Source organism: Triticum urartu, chromosome 5 (assembly GCF_003073215.2).
Source record: "Triticum urartu cultivar G1812 chromosome 5, Tu2.1, whole genome shotgun sequence".
Lineage (NCBI taxonomy): Eukaryota > Viridiplantae > Streptophyta > Magnoliopsida > Poales > Poaceae > Triticum > Triticum urartu.
The window spans coordinates 8,841,033-8,863,008 of record NC_053026.1 but is presented as its reverse complement, the minus strand read 5'-3'; the positions used below and the strand labels follow the sequence as shown (position 1 = coordinate 8,863,008).

Here is a 21,976-nt window from a genome sequence, read left to right as displayed (position 1 = left end):
TATATATTCTTTAGTACAGTACAATTTGCAAACAAGGTGCAAAACAGTCCATTTCTACAACCCTAGAACTTTTTGTTTGTCTACGAATCAAATCTCAATTCTAAAACCGGCCAAAATATACCCTGAACTCTGAAAACCGATCAGGATTCAACCTCTGCTCCCATGACCATGGTTTTGATCATGTGCCAGGTTTCACCCCATGGACCCTCCAGTCAGGCTAGTCATGAGGTGAAGAAGACAAATCCCAACCAGTTAGTTACATGTGTGCATAGTTTTAAAAACCAAAACCGATTGTTTATCCATCATTTTCCTAACTGGAAATTTCATTGTTATACACTCTAGTTCCTCACAGTATGTTCCATGTCCATTTGCAACAAGATTGTGCTTAATATAGAGGCAAATAAATGGCATGCATGTCATCTGTCTAAACCTCATAGGGGCACTAAGCAAGCATGAACAAAAACATCTAGTTAAACAACCCACCTTATCAAAACCAGTGATGTCCTTTGATGAACTTTGCGGGCGTTTTTGCAACAAATAAGACACCAGTGGATCCATCAAGGTCTGAATTCTATATAATCTTTCGCTAATAATAAAGCACGCATTGACTTTGTCGGGTTCACCGTCACAATACGCTTTTTCTCGTGAATTTACGCTTTCAGTTTCAATTTAAAACATATACGCGAGGTTGTAATAATAGTTTGTGCCGGTGTGATTTTATTCCTGTCCGTTCTATCGCCATCCGCATGATGTCCAATTGGAGCCAGCCGCTCCACCGTTGCCATCCTCCTGTGGACAGCAGCGACGACCATTCCGAGACAACAGCTCGACAGGTTAGGTAGGGCACCAGAAAGCCACAAGCTCGCCCGCGATGAGCAGGGCCGGTGCTCAGCTCGGTGCTACGTCGACGACCATTCCGAGACAACAGCTCGACATGTTAGGCAGGGCACCAGGCAGCCACAAGCTCGCCCGCGATGAGCAGGGCCGGTGCTCAGGTCGGTGCTACGGCGAGCCCTAGTACAAGGTCCAGTCTGGCTCTCCGGCCCCGGCGGCGATGGTCACGGCTAGGTTGGCCCAGGATGTGGCGGCATCAGCGTCGGGAACCATGTCCTGGAGGTGGAGGAGGAGAAGCACAACGGGGGCGGCGTCGGTCACTGAAGCGGGCACCCTGACCACGACTCCACGAGCAGCATGAGAGCTGGCGACCGTGCATAAGTGCGCTCGGTGACGGAGGCATAGGTGGGCTCGGAGGGTGCAGACAGCGGTGCGTGCGCTCGGTGTACGACGGCTTGGCGAGTTGGCGGGCTGGCGGCGTCCAGCACCGCGTTCGATGGATGCGAGCTTGTAGCGTGCGTACGCTAGCGGCGGCGGCACAGTGGATGGGATGAGGCAGTTTACGCCGGCAGGTTTCAACGGCAGCGGCATGGTGAGGACGGGATCTGGTCGAGGAGGCCACGGATGCGCGGGATCCGGCGGCGTTACGGAGCTGCGGCGGGGTGGAGGTCCTTCGGGCGGCGCTGCACATTCGGGCGGCCATGCGGGCTCCTGCGGGATGGGAGAGAGAGAGGGAAGAAGGTAGGAGAAGAACAGGTAGGAGAAGGAAGGGGAAGCAGCGCACCGGCAGGCTTACCTGCTGGTCTCACCGGCAGCAGCGGCCACAGGATCGGGGACGCGAGGAGACGCGGTTCCGGGCGTGAGCTGCTCGGGCACTTCGTTGAATCCGGGCGAACGTACGTTCTGCTGGGTCAAGCTTCGTTGGGCTGCCTTTTTACCAATGTAATTTTTTTACGGTATATTAATTTTTTTTACCAACATAGATGGGTTGGGATCTTCCCTTATTTTATTTACCACGGATCAGGCCGTCTTTTTTGCCCGTCTCGTAAACCCGCCGGGCAAAAAACGCCCTGTTGAGGTTATACCGGATCTGATAGAGATGCTCTTAGTTACCACCAGTCCCAAATTAAAAGCACGCATCAAATAATTAACGAATCCCGATTATTACGCTTATGGATTCCTTGGATAGCTGTTGGCCCAATCGATCACCATCGTCGCGGCGGCCGACTACTGCACGCTCCTCGCAATGGCGGCGGACACGGCGATGACCGGATCGCGGGAGCAATCCAAGACGACCTACGGCGGGGACGACGCGGAAGAGGACGCAACAACACCACACCATCCTGCTTTCTGCATCCATGCGGGTGTGACTCCACGGCAAAACCTAGCTAGCTGATACATAGATGCGTGAATTATAGAATGGCGAGCCACTGAGGCATTCAGCCGGTCTCTGGATTGACTCGGATGAGGCGAGCGGAACCGGCATCGTTCTCACGTCCGCGAATCTGATCCGCGCCAACAAGCCATTGGCCAAAGACCAAAGACCGGTACGAGTATCATCCAGGCGCTCAAGTGAGTATAACTCAAGGACCAAGGAAACGAGCATATATAGCAGATTGCTTTACCAATTCATGTTTCTTCTAATTCTAATAACCCCGCCTTACTTACTTTCCCGGCCGACGCTTTGTTTCAGGTTACGGTTCACTTGCTTGATGACACCACTGCGGAGGGCCGTCTGCTCTACCATCAGGAGCATTACCGAATTGCTTTATTTAAGGTTGCGGTGGATCATCGTGTTGAATTAGCCTCCTTTGCTGACACGGTTGATGATGGTCAAGAGGTTTTGCGGCTTGGAAGACAAGAAGATTTTAATCTAAAGATAACCCGGGGCGCGGTAGAGTACCGGAATCCAGAACTAGATGAAGGACACCACTACATGTACTTCTCCCGAGATAAAAAATATGTGGTAAAATATATTACATCGTGGCTTTGTGAGATTCTACATTTCTTTTGACTAGCTATATACTTCAAGGCAAATGCCCCGCCCCTCCACCAGCTTTAATACTAAAGAAAAATTACATGTACAGGAGAACGATGAACGACATGGAAAGAATGTGTGGATGGCAAGGGGAAAGGGTCTGTACATCCGGCCTAAGGTAAGCGTGAGATTCTACTTAATATATATGCATCATTTTCCAGTTTTGTCTTATATTTAATGTAATTTTGCCCTTTATTTGCAATTTGTTGGTAACACTTTTATTTATTATAATAAAATCATTTACATATGTTTTAGTGTGACGATGGTGGAGACCCCGTCATTGATATTGCTGGAAAGGTTGTGGAAATGACCAACCATTGTGGAAGTTGGTATTTTGTTCCTTCTTCCATTTTGAATGTGTGCATCGATTTGTGGAGAAATTTTGGGTATGCATTCTTCTCCAATTATATGGAAATCTATTCTTCATCAGTTTTTCAACTGCTGTTGGTAATTGAATAATATGTATGACTTCAACAACAAAGATAAAAACATGCATTTAAATTGTTCAAAATGTTGTGAATTTTGATGCTCTATGTTTATAACATTCGATAATATTTTTGTATCTCTTGTTACAAATTCATGTGTGAGCGAGACTAGATTAGGGGTGTAACTTTGAACGGGGGTGAGGTGGAACATTGTAAGATTGTAAGGTGAATCATGACAATAACTTTCTAGCGCAAAGAGTGTTGGTCGCTGAGGTAATGCGCCAGTGTTCTAGTACTACCTATATTGACATTGCACGATTGTAAGATGATTCGCGATGACCCCACGATTGTAAGATGATTCACGATGACCCCTTTATAGGGGAAACGGTGTTGGTTGCTGAGATAGTTCGTGAGTGTTCTAGTGCTACTTATATGTACGAGTGCATAATTAAAATTTCGCTGAATCATAGGTTTTATGTTAACTTAAAGGCCCCTTTTAATCGTAGCAATACTTTGTCGATGGCTACATGTAAAATCATGTTAGGACTTTATAGGTGCATCCCTCGGCCCCTCCTTGGTTTGCAGTTTGAGGCCATAAAGTTTCTAGGTCCAACACATGCTGAATATATATGGCGCAAGTTAAACATTGATGATGGTCTTGTTGTTGAGGAGGTATGTACAATTTATGTTTTGTAATTCTATTTTCATGCATGTTATCAAGTAGTATTACTTATTGCCAACTAACCTAGGTGTCAACTGCGTCGCATGCTGAGGAAGTTGGAATCCGAGTAGGTGATATTATTCAATACATTAATGGAGAACGCATTTCTACCACAACTGAGGTAGGTGTATTATGATTTTGGTAGACTATAAATACAATAAAAAATGTAACTATTGTTATTGTTATTATTATTATTATTATTATTATTTTCTTTTCTTCTTGTAACTTATTGTTTTCTTGGTGCTATTATCAGTTGGAAAACAAGTTACTGAGCATATGTAGGGGTAATTTTGATAGAGGAACTGACATTAATGCCAAAGTGGATGTTTCTGTAAGTTCAAACTAGTGTTTAAAATCATGCTTCCCTCGACCTGTGCTATCCATTCTTTCATACAAAATAGTGAATTGTAGAATATTAACACTAAGAAATTGTTGCACTAACTATATAGGTACGGGTATTTCACACGGCCAACCGTCTCTGGAGAACACAACATTTAACTGTAAATGTATCTGGTCACCGAGAAGTTGTGGAACGAGGTATACATCAACGTCTTTTTCAATTTGGTCTCACTAAATTTGAAGTGGATTGTTACTGCTGAGTCTCAAGTTTTGCATCCATTTTCTATAGATTCGCTTACATATAATGTGCAATCATATGTCACATCCACTAGATATTATGAATATCACCATATACATGAAGTATACAAGTCACCATTTTGGAGTTGTCGAATGTACAACATTCATCATGTTCATGTCTACGGGTTCTTCTTTTTTATGCCAAAGCATACGTGTTTGATTTTTTTCTTGTTTTTTGCACCTGACACTGTTTTGGACCCATAGAATGCATGTACTTGTTGGCGTGTTCATGCCTTACAATTCTTAGCACTAGCTTAGAGGCGCCTTTCATTATGTAAGAATATATATTGTACTGTACTTGCATGCGTACTTTTTGTAGTATACATGGAAGCTTATTATCCTATCACAAATGGAGAAGAGTTTTCTGCTCAGGTGTCACCTGAACAAGTTCACTCTGACTCGGACTCGGATTTGCGCTGCTTCATGTGATGGTTCATATCATCTGGTAACTTTAGTATGATGGAAGGGATAAAATCAATATGAAGAAGACTAGATTGTTTAAGTCATATACTCTGTAAGTGAAGAGTATATAAGATCTTACAAATGCTTACATTTTTTGGGAGACCGAGACCAGGAGTTTCCGTGCTAAAAGGAAGCTCTTATAAAGTCTAGGCAAACCCACCACATGTAATATTATCGTTGTTGTACATATGTCTACATGCACCTCGTAGGACTTGTCTTACATTAAAAATTTAACTATAGGTCCTAAAAGGAATATCACCAAATGCACATTTCTTACTTTGTATTTGCATGTGCCTAGTGTTTGTGCTGTGTACTTGCCCTTTGCAGGTTAAACTGATGGAATCAATGAAATTGGGAGGAAAGCAGTTCACGTTTGATGTTGCATGTGATTGAACGCAGCAAGCACGATGCTCCAAGCTAGATTGTTACGTAAAGTAGATGATACATTATAGCTTGTACATCGTTTTGTCCGTGCAGAGCTCCATCCATGAAAGAATGCAAGTCCTCGTCAAAAAAGCCTACCCCCCGTTTTGGTTTTTTCCATATATGACTTCCTTCTAATTCAAGTGAAAATAACGTTTTGTGCCATGCGACCTCCTGCATCGCCCTCTTCTCCATCCACTTCTGTCGCCGCCCCAACTCCTCTTCCATTGACACCCCCGCCTTTGGCACCGCAGGCCCGCTCCTGCCCCTTCTTCTCTCTTCCTCCGCTTCCGCCTCCCCTCCCTCCACAATTCTTGATACCACAAGATCTACCTCACCATGGATGCCGTCAGGGACGGAGGCACTAAGAAAAGCCTATTGCAGTGGCTGCCAAGTGTAAGACCGCCTTCAAGGCGACGCCCAGAGACAAGGAGAGAAGCCCCCTCAAAAACAGGTGGCTCCTGGAAATCCCCATGTTCCTTTGTTTCACTAGCAAAAATGCCCGAGAAAGAAATCCTTTTACACGTCCCTACTGACCCATCTGCATTACCACTTCTTCCCTTCGCCATCATTGTTGATGGTGGTCTTGTTGTGCGAATATTCACAACAAACATGATCAATCCCAAGACGATGAGCTTGATCATCATACTTGAGCATGCTGTTTTGAGAGCCGCTTCCCGTGCCGACTTGTAATTTTGCCAACATGTAATGTTGGTGAGTTATTTTCTCAACCACACTTGGTGCCCGTGCGTTGCAACGGGAGAAAAATATATTGTTCCATGTTATCTGGTGTGTCCATGCGTTGTCATGGAAGCACACTCTCATATGTGATGCCATCAAGATTCGTCCAACGGGAGAAAAAATATATTGTTCCATGTTATCTGGTGTGTCAATGCGTTGTCATGGAAGCACACTCTCATATGTGATGCCATCAAGATTCGTCCTAACCAAAAACTGAATTATCCATTTGTTAAAGTATCATACATGCACAATACATGCATTTGCCTATATAAAGAGATGCGTAGTTGAATGACCATACATTGCTATGGCGAAAAAAAATCAACTGATTGCAACTTTCTCATTTCTCAATTAAACCTAGGCACCTTTGACCACCCTGAACTCTCTTGTGTCTTGTCACCCAAACAACATAACAATATTATGATACACGGAGTATTAACTTCGCTCACATATTTTATTGTCATAATTGATTGATGTCGGAGGCCTCCAATTATGTGGCTCCCTGTGTGATAAGGTAGTGCACTTCTGCGCTCGCAGGAAGCCTATACTTGCATTGCACACACGCACATCAATTTAAGCTTAGCTAGATCCAGCGCAGGAAACATTGTACTGCCCAAAATTGGGTAAAGCTTGTACTCACATAATGAAGGATTCTCCAAACCCATTGTCATTTTAGCTTATTTGCGAGCATGAATGTGAGCATTTCTATAGGGAAAGTATATATATGCAAAATATCTCTTTAAAACCTACACAAACTTCGACGTACAAAAAACATTTCACAAGGAGAATTGCGGCGATCTAAAGGACTGCGCCAATGATTTTTTTGCTCATATATATTCATAGATGGCAATGTCGTTGTTGTTAGTTAACTATATGCTGAAAGAAAAGAGCCTAAGCTATGAATTAGAATACCAGAATTAAAAGATAGAAAAACTTAGTTCTATACTATATAGAAATGGAGCTTACTTTTCTTCTACAGAACTTATTTGCTTTACATAACATCTGTCCTTGCAAAATTATTCAGTGTATTGTTGGGAACAGCAACATAAGAATGGTTATGTATTTTCTACTAGCGCTATTATACATACTGCCGTTCTAGTTTGTAACACAAGCCAAAACAGTAATGATGTATTTGCTTGTGACATATTGGATCATCATTTTGTCAGTATGCTCAACAGATTATGGAAATCAATGTCAGGCATCTCTCCGTATTTTACTGTATCCCTAAAAATGATATGCCCCATTGACATGACTCTTATAAAAGCGAGAAGTTCACTTTAGCTCGTAGTCTTAGATGGACCCATGGTCTAAATACACATTTTAAAAAGGTCAAAAAATCAAGAAAAAAAATCCCGCATGTACATCCGGACATTATATGTTTGTGCACAAGGTTTCGGAGAAAATGGATTTTTTGTGGCTTGTGTAAAAAAGATAATTTCGATGCTTGATTATAACTATTCAGGAGATATTTTTTTATATTTTTTATACATGCCACAAAAAATATTCTTTCTTTGCGAAAATTTGCGTGCGAAGTCCGGATGTACACGCGAAATTATTGTTCGGAATTTTTTAACATTTTGAAATGTGTGTGTGTGTATAGTAATACTATTCATCACCTAGGTTGCAGAATAATTTATTCTTCACCCGAGGTAATCTTACGATCGCTTCATAAATAAATTACGTTTGGAATACAAATAGTTACATTCATATTGATTCACTACGTAAAATTTGGTATAAAAAACAAAAAGATAGGTTATAAGACCAGAAATATCGCATTTTATGTATGTTTTTACGTTCGTAATTTTAGTAACATAAAATATTTTTTACGGTGAGTATATGATTTCTTATGTTCTCATTTTACGTATGAAATAAGACAAAATTTATGAAATCTAAAAATACGGTGCATTGACGTCAAAATAGAGAGGGGTGAAGAATAACTATTCCTCACCCAGGGTGACGAATAGCGTGTTCATGCCTTAGTATATGGGACATGTGGGGTAGCTATCCCTCAGTGGTAGGATGTATTTTTCCTACTTAGGTAAACCATCTTTTTTTTCTTATTGATTTTATTCCTTCCATCATACAAAAATTACTTGGATGACATGAACCATCACATGAAGCGGCTCAAGTTCGACTCTGAGTCAGAGTCAGAGTCAACTTGTTCAGGTGACACCGGAGCAGAATACTCTTCTCTATTTGTGATAGGATAATAAGCTACAAAATGAAAATTAGCATTGTTAAGAGAAGGTTTTGTATCCATGTATACTGAATAAAGTACGGATGCAAGTAGAGTTCAGTATATATTCTTCATAATGAAAGGCGTCTCTAAGCTAGTGCTAAGAATTGTAAGGCATGAACACGCCAACAAGTGCATGCATTCTATTGGTCCAATGCAATGTCAAGTGCTAACAAAACAAACAAGAATAGTTTGGCATAAAAAAAGAACCCGTTGACCTGAAAATAATGAATCTTGTACATTCAACAAGTCCAAAAGGGTGACTTTTTATACTGCATGTATACTGTGATATTCAAAACATCTAGTGGGTGTAACATATGACTGCACAATATATGTTACTGAATCTAAAAGAAAATAGGTGCAAAAAACTTGAGATTCAGAATTAACAATCCACATAAAATTTAGATGGGACCAGGTTTAAAAAGACGGATATGTATACCTCGTTCAACAACTTCTCGGCGGTCAGATACATTTACACTTAAATGTTGTGTTCTCCAGACACGGTTGGCCGTGTGAAATACACGTACCTATATAATTAGTGTGACAATTCATTAGTGCTAATATTTTACAAATCATTATTATTTATGAAAGAATGTATGACACATGTTGAGGGAAGCACGATTTTAAACACAAATTTGAACTTACAGAAACATCCACTTTGGCATTAATGTCAGTTCCTCTATCAAAATTGCCCCTACATATGCCCAACAACTTGTTTTCCAACTGATAATAGCACCAACAAAACAAGAAATTACAAGAATAAAATAACAATAACAATAATAATTATTACATTTTTAGTTTATTTATAATCTAACAAAATCATGATACACCCACCTCAGTTGTGGTAGAAATGTGCTCTCCATTAATGCATTGAATAATATCACCTACTCGGATTCCAACTTCCTCAGCATGTGATTCAGTCGACACCTAGGTTAGTTGGCAGTAAGTAATACTACTTGATATTATGCATGAAAATGGAATTACAGAACATAAATTGTACATACCTCCTCGACAATAAGACCATCATCAATGTTTAACTTGCGCCATATATATTCAGCATGTGTTGGATCTAGAAGCTTTATGGCCTCAAACTGCAAACCAAGGAGGGGCCAAGGGATGCAATTATAAAGACCTAACATGAGTTTACATGAAGCCATTGACAAAGTATTGCTATGATTAAAATGGGCCTTTAAGTTATCATTCATCTAAATTTCGATTATGCACTGATATAAAACACTCGTAAATTATCTCAGTAACCAACACCCTTTCCCCTATAAAGGGATCGTCGTGAAGCATCTTACAATCTTGCAACATCAATATAGGTAGTACTAAAGCACTCACCAATTACCTCAGCAACCAACACTCTTTGCCCTATAAAGGTATCGTCATGATTCATCTTACAATGTTCCACCTAGCCCCCGTTCAAAGTTTGAACAATTTAAACGTATATTTAATCTCTGTTGATGAAATCATACATATTATTCAATTACCAACAGCATGCTGAAAAACTGATGAAGAATAAATTTCCATAAAAACGAGGGAGAATGCGTACCCAAAATTTCTCCACAAATCGATGCACCCATTCAAAACAGAAGAGGGAAGAAAATACCAGCTTTCACAACGGTTGGTCATCCCCACAACCTTTCCACCAAAATCAATGATGGGGTCTCCATCATCTTCACACTACATATAATAGGTTTAATGGATTGCCAAATAGAAGGTCAAATTAAGTTATATTAAATATAACTCAAAATTGGGAAATGATGCATATAAAGTAGAATCTCATGATTACCCTAGGTAGGACGTAAAAACCCTTTACCTTTGACCTCCACTCATTTTCTCTCCTTCGTGTACAATGCATTTTTTATTAATAAAGTTGGTAGGGCTTTGGAGCTTTTGCCTCGAGGTATATATATAGTGAAAAGATAAGCGTAATCTCATAAAATCACAAATAAAATATACTTTAATTACCTCATATTTTCCATGTCGAGAAAAGTGCATGTAGTGGTGTCCCTCATCTGGTATTGGATTATTCTGATACTCGACCGTGCCACGGACTATCTTTAGATTCAAATTTTGTTCTCTTCCAAGGCGCAAAGCCTCTTGACCATCACCGACCGTGTCAGCAAAAGAGACTGGTTGAACACGTTCATCCACTGCAACCTTGAAGAAAGCAACGTCATAATGCTCCTGGTGGTACAGCAGATGGCCCTCCGCAGTGGTGTCATCAAGCAAGTGAACCGTAACCTGAAACAAAACATCGGGAAGGTCGAGTAGAAATAGGTCGGGTAAAGTAAGGCAAAATTCATAGAACATTGAGAAAGCGAAGTGCTTTTTCTTTTCACGTTTCCCTCCCTCATTGATCAGTACTTACTTGAGCACCAGGGTGATAGTGGTACGGGCCTTTGCGCCACCGGCGGCCTTTCGTGTAAGGCTTTTTGGCGCGGATCAGATGCGCAGTCGTCAGAAGGATGCCGGTTCTGCTCTCCTCATCCTAGTCGATCCAAAGACCGGCAGAATGCCCCAGCGGCTCGCCATCTATGAATTCACGCATCTATGTAAGTATCAGCTAGCTAGCTAGCTAGCTAGGTTTTGCCATGGAGTGACGCCGGCATGGATGCAGAAAGCAGGATGGAGTGGTGTTGGCGCGTCATACCTAGAGAGGAGGAGAAACGGATGAGGGATCTCGCGGTGGAGAGCGTGGCCTTCCTTCCGGGGTCAGGGACGTGGAGGACCGGCGAATGGAAATATTTGCGCGTCGGCAGGTTATTCAGGCGACCTGCGGCAAGATAGGAAGGATGAGACATGAGGGCATCTCCAATGCAGGGGCGCCTGTGTGGGCGCTTGTGTAAAAAATAAAATAAAATTACGATGGAGCACCGGTGTAAAAGTCTGGTCTTCCAACGCAGGAATGCTAGATTGGGCGCTTATCTATATTTTTTTTTCTTCCGGACGACATTCTCAAGCGCCGGCCTCTCCAACGCAGGAAATAAGCATCGGTGCCCACCGATCCAACCGAACACGAACCGGTCAGCTGCGCCAGTCCTCACTCAGCTCACTCTGCTCTCAGCTTAGCTCCCTCTGCTCCCTTCTCTCGAACTCTCCACACCCTTGACCCTCGTCAGATCCAGCGAGCCGAAGGAGAACTCCAGGCCGAACTCCCACACCCTCAGATGCCGGCCACGGTAAACGGCGGCGCGGGGGCGGAGTAGGTAGCAGCCCGCGTCTTCCTTCCCATGGAGATGAGACCGGCGCAGCTGTCGGCGAGGCCGACGGACATGAAGAGGGCGGTGCGCGAGCGGATGAGGCAGCAGCAGCCGGGGCTTCCCACATGAAGACGAAGCCGGAGGAGCTACCGCGGCGCTGACGGACGGGAGGGGGAGGGAGCCGTGGAGCAGAGGAGGCAGCAGCCGCGCCTTCCCCCATGGGAACGAGGCCGGAGGAGCTCTTGGCGATTGATGTACCAATTGCTGCGCGCGTACAATATGCGCGTTCAAGATGAACAAGCTTACCCGACATCTGAGGTAATTCCCTACCGATTGTTGTACCAATCGCTGGTAAATTTAGTTGACTGCTGCCGAGATGCACACATGTGTGTATGGTGATCTGAGTCCGTCATGTTCTTCCCGAGGGAAATTTTAATTATCGTAGGAGAATAATATGTGTTGATATACAGTTTTGACAGGTTCCAAACTGACTGATCCTGAATTCACATAGTCCTAAAAAGAAATTTAGGGAGTAGAGCTTCGAATAAGAACAACAATTTCCTATATAAATCATGGCTGTTTGACTTGACAGTACATCCCATTCCACACATGTGTGAAATATGAGCAGGATTGTCTTGTGTGTGACCAAATAATTTTGAGATGTGCGTGCAACTGGAACCTGCAAGTAGGACTATATATAATGAGATAGCTTGACTGCATGCATGATTTAGTCAGCATTGCATGCACGATTTAGCTAGTCCGTATGACTGAATGAATGGTTGTAGTTAATTGATTTTTTTTCTTGCTAACTCACCGTGCTTTCAGGTTTGAACATCGGAATTCCCCCCCCCCCCCCTGTTGAACCAGCTTCACATTCACATGCATTTCATTTTTGGCATTTTTTTATTGTAAGTATTCAGGTCCCATGGAGAATTATTATAGATATAAACGACCTCCATATTTTATTGTAGATTATTTTTGTGCGTGAAGAGAAAGAAAACACATATTTTTTTGAACCAAGAAATATATTTTTTTGTGTAGCTGCAAAAGAAAATCAGGTGAGTTAGTTGCGTATAGCTGGCTCCGTTCAGCAAAGACCAGCTGAGGTAGTTGAGCCGTTGCAGATTTGTAGCGCTCCAAGGAGCGCCCGGTGCCAGATTGGGCGTGGGGTGGGGAGTGGAATATGACCTTCTTTTTCAGAGAATTCGGCTCTCGCGAGCTCGTAGGCGGCGGATATCCCCCGGTAGCGGTAGGGGTCGTCCAGCTCGTCGGGGATGTAGGGCTCGCAGAGCGGAGACGAGATCTCCAACTCCTCGTCCCCATCGTCGTCCCTGGCGGCGGCTTCCACCGACGCTGGATTGGTCTTCATCTTCTTGGCCTCCCTCTCCTGAGTCTCCTCCTCTTCTACGTCGTCGCTGCCGCCCGTCGTCTTGGATTTCTCCGGCGATCGGGTCACCGTCGTGTCCGCCGGCATCGTGAGGAGCGTGCGGTAGTCGGCGGCCGCGACGATGGTGATCGATTGGGCCACCACCCAGCAGAATCCAGAAGCGTAATAATCGGGATTAGTTAATTATTTGATGGGTGGTTTTAATTTGGGACTAGTAACTAACACCACACCGCGCATGGGCACCATGCATGTACAACGAATTGGAGAGGGTATCTCACATGTACACCAAAATAAATGATTCAATTTTGTACTAAGTTCCATGCACAAAAAAAAAACTGTGTACTAAGTTAGTACAAAATAGAGTCACTTATTTTCGGACGAAGGAGGTAAGAATTAATAATGGTAATTTTCTACCAACATTAAAAAGTTGTGCACGCTCTTCGACCACTCATCGCATTATTTCTGAATTTATTTTAGGATTTTCGGCGATGAACTTTTAGTGGGAGTAAACATTCCCCTCAACGACGAGGCGTCTACGATGACTTTGTAAATCTCAAGATGATATGCCGGCTTAGTCTTTTGAAGGTCCTCATAGGGTAGTGTGCGTGTGTGCGTTCATAGAGGTGAGTGTATGTGTACTGTGTTAAAAAAAAGCTCGTGGGTGATATGCACATTAGTGCGTATTCGACAAAAATACATTAATATATTGTTGCCAGAAAAACAAACAAAAAAGCTCGTGACTTCACACCACTTCAGAGAGACGATCAATCCATTGATTCAATGGAGAACTACAGTTCCACCTGCACTGCACGGTCTATGCCACAAGCACGAGCCCCTTCGGTGTCTCTCCCTCCAAACCTGAGCCTCCTGCCCGCACAATGGAGGGGTCGCTCACTCTGGCCATGAATGGTAAGCCCCTTCCTTGTCTTCTTACCAAGCTTTTTTTTTGTTGCCACCACTGTCTGAAATGGATCGGTCGTCTTGGCAGACACGGGGAGCTGCATGATTTAAAGACGACGAGCCGGCAAAAAAAGCCTCTGGCACACTCACTCGATGGGTAGTGACTGCTCCGACCACAACACGACGCAACAACTTCGTCATGTTGATGCACAAGGTTATCCGCCAATGCCATCAATCACATGGCACCATTCAACATCGTTACGGTGCTCGACGTGAGTGAGAGCAATGGGTGGCAAGCTTGCTCTATCAGAAGAGGCCACCGGGTTCGTCACCGATAAGCCACCCCCCCCCCCCCCCCCCCCCCCCCCAATAGAGCCGTCTCAAGCCCGAAGTTCAAATTAATATGCAATTTTCTTTTGCTTGATTTCTACTTTTATATGGTACGGAGGCTTGAGAAAATATCTTGTGTAATCATATGACTACACAGCATACCTTGAAGCCTCCACTGAATGAAACACCTGCAACAAAATCAGTTGTGCCATGTCTATTTTCCCCGCTCCCCTCTCTCCCACGAACAGGCAATTAGTGAGAGGAAGTTTTCACGGTTTGCACTGGAAAGGCCACGGCCACGGTTCTCTACCTTCTCCGTCCTTCGCTTTGACGACGAGGGGGGGGGGGGTCCTGGTTCTCTTCGGACCTGTAAATACTATTATGGGAGGTTGTTCTGCAGCGTCATTGGGGTGTTGGGAGTGATGCATAGGAGAATCTTTGGGATGGCGCGACTCTCTTGCAGTCCCCTAGCGACATATGAGCTCATGTAGACGGTTTCTACAAAAACCTCTTCTCATCCCCCCCTCGGGGTGGCCTTTTGCTTGCGCCTGACTACTGGACCGGCCCTCAGCAGGTCTCCCCTGTTGAAAATGCGGCCCTGACCACTCCGTTCACCGAGGGCGAGGTCTGGGAGGGGGGAGGCCATTAGGGGCATGAACCCGGCTTCGGCTCTAGGCCCCGACGGTCTTTCCGGTGTAATTCTTTCAGACTTTCTGGAATGTGATCAAACCCGAGGTCATGGCCATCTTCGACGAGTTCTTTGTGGGATCCATTGACCTCGGCTGCCCCAATTTCGGGATCATCTCGCTCATCCCGAAAGTGCCTGGGGCGTCCGACATCCGGCAGTTTCATTCGATCACGGTGATAAACGTGATCTTCTGTATCCTGGCGAAAGGGTACCCCAATAGGGTGACCCTGCTTGCGAATCGCATCACCCACCCCAATCAATCGGCCTTCATCCAAGCCCGCTATAACCTTGACGGGGTTCTCGTCCTCCACGAAGCCCTCCATGAGGTCCGCGCTAAACACCTCAAGGCAGTCTTCTTGAAGATTGATTTCCATAAGGCCTACGATATAGTCAGCTGGACTTTCCTTCGGGAGGTTTTGCTCCGAAAGGGCTTCGACAACCGTTGGGTCACCAGCGTGATGCAGATGGTCTCCTGTGGTCGCACTGCCGTTAACATCAATGGGGAGATTGGGCCCTACTTCCCCACTCTCTATGGGGTTAGACAAGGCGACCCTTTCTCCCCGTTTTTGTTCAACAAGGTGGTGGACGCACTTGCCGCCATCCTGGACAAGGTGAAGGCGGCATGCCATATTCATGGGATCACTCCCCACCTGGCCGACGGTGTTGGGATCTCCCTCCTCCAGTACGCCGATGACACCATTATTATGGTGGAAGGCTCGGATGCGGACATCTCCAATCTGATGTTCCTCCTCCTCTGCTTCCAACAGATGTCAGGTATTAAAGTCAACTTCGACAAGAGTGATGTGATGGTGATGGGCTACTCACGGGACGAATGCCGGAGCATCGCCAACCGGCTTAACTACCATTTGGGTTCCTTCCCCACGACCTATTTGGGGACTCCTATTAGTGACTCTCGGCTCTTCGTTGCAGACTTGCAGCCAACCGTGGCCAAACTGCAGCTGCGCATTGAGCCTTGACAGGGTCGGTGGCTGTCTAAGGCGGCCCGGACGATTCTCATCAACTCTTCCCTCTCCAGCCTCCTCATGTTCCTCATGAGCTTCTACAGCCTGCACAAGACTTTGCACCATGAGATCGCTAAAGTCCAGGCACGATTCTTCTGGGCGGGTGACAACAATAAACATAGATACCATATGGTTAGCTGGCCAGACATTTGCAAGCCTCAGGAGCAAGGAGGCCTTGGGATCATGTGCTCTAAGCGCATGAACATCACCCTTCTATCCCACTAGCTTTGGCGTATTGCGCAAGGGCAAGGTGGTCTCTAGCTTGACATCATCCGGAGCAAATACCTGCGTGGGCAGCCTCTTGCCTTCTGTCAGCGGTCTGGCGGCTCCCAGTTCTGGCAGTCGGTCATCCAGCTGCTCCCGGTTCTTCGCATTGGGACCTCCATCTCAGTTGGCTTTGGGGTTGCGACCCTGTTCTAGTTTGACCGTTGGGCTGGAGACACCCCCTCGCCGCGCGCTTCCCCAACCTCTTCTCCATCGTTGTTGATCCCTAGATCTCCGTCGGGAGGGCCCTTATTGACTTAGGGCACCTCGCCTTCCAAAGGCCGTTTGGGCCTCCGGATTCAACCGCCTGGCATGAGTTGCTTGACTGCATTACACTCCACGAATCAAATCTAGAAGCGGGCCCGGATCATGTTCGATGGCATGTGGAGCCGTCGGGCCAATTCTCCACCAAGTCCCTCTACCGGGCCATTGCTCCCTCCTCCGCCCCCTTCCCCTTACGACGGTGTGGTCCATTCGCCTTCTTGGGGAACGTAGTATTTCAAAAATTTCCTACAATCACGCAAGATCTATTTAGAAGAAGCATAGCAACGAGCGGGGAGAGTGTGTCCACGCACCCTCGTAGACCGAAAGCGGAAGCGTTAAGAAACACGGTTGATGTAGTCGAACATCTTCGTGATCCAACCGATCAAGTACCGAACACACGAGACCTCCGCGATCTGCACATGTTCAGCTCGATGACGTCCCTCGTACTCTTGATCCAGTTGAGTCCGAGGGAGAGTTTCGTCAGCACGATGGCGTGTTGACGGTGATGATGAAGTTACCAACGCATGACTTCGCCTAAGCACTACGACAATATGACCGAGATGGAAATCTGTGGAGGGGGGCACCGCACACGGCTAAGAAATCAACTTGTGTTGACTATGGGGTGCCCCTGGCCACGTATATAAAGGAGGGGGGAAGAGGAGGCCGGCCTAGGAGGGGCGCGCCTATAGGGGGAGTCCAACTAGGATTCCCAATCCTAGTTGGAGTCCCCTTCCTTTTTCAAGACGGGAGAGAGGGAAGGAGTAGGAGAGGGAGAAGGAAAGAGTGGGGGGCGCCGCCCCCTCCCTAGTCCAATTCGGACTTTCCATGGGGGGGGGGGTGCGCGGCCACCCCTTGAGGCCCCTTTCTCCTTTCCCATATGGCCCATTAAGGCCCGCTACTTCCCCCGGCGAATTCCCGTAACTCTGCGGTACTCCGAAAAATACGCAAACTACTCAAAACATTTCCGATGTCCGAATATAGCCTTCCAATATATCGATCTTTACGTCTCGACCATTTCGAGACTCCTCATCATGTCCGTGATCTCATCCGGGACTCCAAACAAACTTCGGTCATCACATCACATAACTCATGATACAAATCGTCATCGAACGTTAAGCGTGCGAACCCTACGAGTTCGAGAACTATGTAGACATGAACGAGACACATCTCCGGTCAATAACCAATAGCGGAACTTGGATGCTCATATTGGCATCTATATTCTACGAAGATCTTTATCGGTCAAACCGCATAACAACATACGTTGTTTCCTTTGTCATCAGTATGTTACTTGTCCGAGATTCGATCGTCGGTATCACCATACCTAGTTCAATCTTGTTATCAGCAAATCTCTTTACTCATTCCGTAATGCATCATCACACAACTAACTCATTAGTCACATTGCTTGCAAGGCTTATAATGATGAGCATTACCGAGAGGGCCCAGAGATACCTCTCCGATACACGGAGTGACAAATCCTAATCTCGATATGCGAACACAACAAACACCATTGGAGACACCTGTAGAGCATCTTTATAATCACCCAGTTACGTTGTGACATTTGATAGTACACAAGGTGTTCCTCCGGTATTCGGGAGTTGCATAATCTCATAGTCAGAGGAACATGTATAACTCATGATGAAAGCAATAGCAATAAAACTAAATGATCATTAATGCTAAGCTAACGGATGGGTCTTGTCCATCACATCATTCTCTAATGATGTGATCCCGTTCATCAAATGACAACACATGTCTATGGCTAGTAAACTTAACCATCTTTGATCAACGAGCTAGTCAAGTAGAGGCATACTAGTGACACTCTGTTTGTTTATGTATCCACACATGTATCATGTTTCCGGTTAATACATTTCTAGCATGAATAATAAACATTTTTCATGATATAAGGAAGTATAAATAACAACTTTATTATTGCGTCTAGGGCATATTTCCTTCACGCCTACCTCTGAAGATCCGGATCTTCATGTGGCAATGGATTCGCAGTCGGACCCCGTCTAGGGTGGAGGTCCGGAAGCGCAATGGTCCTGGTAACGGTCTTTGCCCGCTCTGTGCCGTCCCAGAAGACTCGAATCACATCTTCTTCTCCTGTGTGTCCACCCAATTTATCTGGAGGTACAACAATTTCCCCGACATATTCGCTGAACTCCAGGCCTCCCCCCCACGTACCCACCACATTAAGTGGTTGGAGATTGGGGTCCTCGCCTGGACCCTCTGGATGATCTACAATAAGCTTGTGATTCAGCGCATTCCGCTTCAACGTGCTACTGACGCTCTCTTCAAACTGTCTGGTTACTTGCAGCTTCGGCGGCCGCTTAGCCGCCCCCGGGACTGTGACGCCATCTCTGCCTTCATCGCCGACCTTCACTCGATGGTAGTCTGCTTGTCACCGCCGCTTCCGCCACCTCCTCCCGAGCCGGATTAGGAGCCGGGATGTGTTGCCCCGCCCCCCTCCTCCCTTGCTTTTGTGTTCTTCTTTTTGGGCTTGTTGAGTTGTGCCCTAAGCAGAATCTCAACACTTGTTGTCTCTCTTGTTTGCTACCTGTGTGTGTGTGGCGTGAACCTTTGTATTCTGTGTGGCTCTGGCAGTTGGCTTTATCTATAAAGTGGGGTGAAAGCCTTTTTCGGTAATAAGTCAACATCGTCTCCATTCCCACACCGACGACGTCCTATACGGTGGTGTCTCGGAGCTGTTTGCCTTGTTTGCTGGTCGTTCCTTCAGATCGACGGGATTATCTTTCTCTTGTTAACGTCAGCTAGATGATGGCAGCGACGTCTTCACCGTATGTTTGTGTCTGTTGGGGAACGTAGTAATTTCAAAAAAATTCCTACGCACACGCAAGATCATGGTGATGCATAGCAACGAGAGGGGAGAGTGTTGTCTACGTACCCTCGTAGACCGAAGCGGAAGCGTTGACGCAACGTAGAGGAAGTAGTCGTACGTCTTCCCGGTCCAACCAATCCAAGCACCGTTACTCCGGCACCTCCGAGTTCTTGACGCACGTACAGCTCGATGACGCACCCCGGGCTCCGATCCAGCAAAGCTTTCGGGGAGGAGTTTCGTCAGCACGACGGCGTGGTGACGATCTTGATGTTTAACCGTCGCAGGGCTTCGCCTAAGCACCGCTACAATATGATCGAGGTGTAATATCGTGGAGGGGGGCACCGCACACGGCTAAGGAACGATCACGAAGATCAACTTGTGTGTCCTAGGGTGCCCCCTGCCCCCGTATATAAAGGAGCCAAGGGGGGTGCGGCCGGCCCTAGTAGGAGGCGCGCAGGAGGAGTCCTACTCCTACCGGGAGTAGGACTCCCCTCCCTTTCCTTGTCCAAGTAGGAGAGGGGGAAGGAAGGGAGAGAGGAGAGGAAGGAAAGGGGGGCGCCGCCCCTCCCTCCTTGTCCAATTCGGACTAGGGGGAGAGGGGGCCCACGGCCTGCCCTGGCTGCCTTTCCTCTTCTCCACTTTAGGCCCATGAGGCCCATTAACCCCCCGGGGGGTTCCGGTAACCCCCCGGTTCTCCGGTTTTATCCGAAACTTCCCCGGAACACTTCCGGTGTCCGAATATAGCCGTCCAATATATCAATCTTTATGTCTCGACCATTTCGAGACTCCTCGACATGTCCGTGATCACATCCGGGACTCCGAACAACCTTCGGTACATCAAAATACATAAACTCATAATGAAACTGTCATCGTAACTTTAAGCGTGCGGACCCTACGGTTCGAGAACAATGTAGACATGACCGAGACACGTCTCCGGTCAATAACCAACAGCGGGACCTGGATGCCCATATTGGCTCCTACATATTCTACGAAGATCTTTATCGGTCAGACCGCATAACAACATACGTTGTTCCCTTTGTCATCGGTATGTTACTTGCCCGAGATTTGATCGTCGGTATCCAATACCTAGTTCAATCTCGTTACCGGCAAGTCTCTTTACTCGTTCCGTAATACATCATCCCGCAACTAACTCATTAGTTGCAATGCTTGCAAGGCTTAAGTGATGTGCATTACCGAGAGGGCCCAGAGATACCTCTCCGACGACCGGAGTGACAAATCCTAATCTCGAAATACGTCAACCCAACATGTACCTTTGGAGACACCTGTAGAGCACCTTTATAATCACCCAGTTACATTGTGACGTTTGGTAGCACACAAAGTGTTCTTCCGGCACACGGGAGTTACATAATCTCATAGTCATAGGAACATGTATAAGTCATGAAGAAAGCAATAGCAACATACTAAACGATTGGGTGCTAAGCTAGTGGAATGGGTCATGTCAATCAGATCATTCAACTAATGATGTGATCCCGTTAATCAAATGACAACTCTTTGTCCATGGTTAGGAAACATAACCATCTTTGATTAACGAACTAGTCAAGTAGAGGCATACTAGTGACACTTTGTTTGTCTATGTATTCACACATGTATTATGTTTCCAGTTAATACAATTCTAGCATGAATAATAAACATTTATCATGATATAAGGAAATAAATAATATCTTTATTATTGCCTCTAGGGCATATTTCCTTCAGTCTCCCACCTGCACTAGAGTCAATAATCTAGATTACACAGTAATGATTCTAACACCCATGGAGCCTTGGTGCTGATCATGTTTTGCTCGTGGAAGAGGCTTAGTCAACGGGTCTGCCACATTCAGATCCGTATGTATCTTGCCAATCTCTATGTCTCCCACCTTGACTAGATCCCGGATGGAATTAAAGCGTCTCTTGATGTGCTTGGTTCTTTTGTGAAATCTGGATTCCTTTGCCACTAGTATTGTCACAAAAGATTTTCATTGGACCCGATGCGCTAGGTATGACACCTAGATCGGATATGAACTCCTTCATCCAGACTCCTTCGTTTGCTGCTTCCCAAGCAGCTATGTACTCCGCTTCACATGTAGATCCCGCCACGACGCTTTGTTTAGAACTGCACCAACTGACAGCTCCACCGTTTAATGTAAACACGTATCCGGTTTGCGATTTAGAATCGTCCGGATCAGTGTCAAAGCTTGCATCAACGTAACCGTTTACGATGAGCTCTTTGTCACCTCCATATACGAGAAACATATCCTTAGTCCTTTTTAGGTATTTCAGGATGTTCTTGACCGTTGTCCAGTGATCCACTCCTGGATTACTTTGGTACCTCCCTGCTAAACTTATAGCAAGGCACACATCAGGTCTGGTACACAGCATTGCATACATGATAGAGCCTATGGCTGAAGCATAGGGAACATCTTTCATTTTCTCTCTATCTTCTGCAGTGGTCGGGCATTGAGTCTGACTCAACTTCACACCTTGTAACACAGGCAAGAACCCTTTCTTTGCTTGATCCATTTTGAACTTCTTCAAAATCTTGTCAAGGTATGTGCTTTGTGAAAGT

General features: G+C 45.6%; 2 pseudogenes; one reads left to right on the top strand and one right to left on the bottom strand.

Moving 5' to 3' along the window:
* Positions 1-2,080: 2,080 nt before the first annotated feature.
* On the top strand, positions 2,081-5,509 carry LOC125506613 (annotated as a pseudogene).
* Positions 5,510-8,387: 2,878 nt separating this feature from the next.
* Positions 8,388-13,193, bottom strand: LOC125506612 (annotated as a pseudogene).
* Between the last annotated feature and the right edge of the window lie 8,783 nt (positions 13,194-21,976).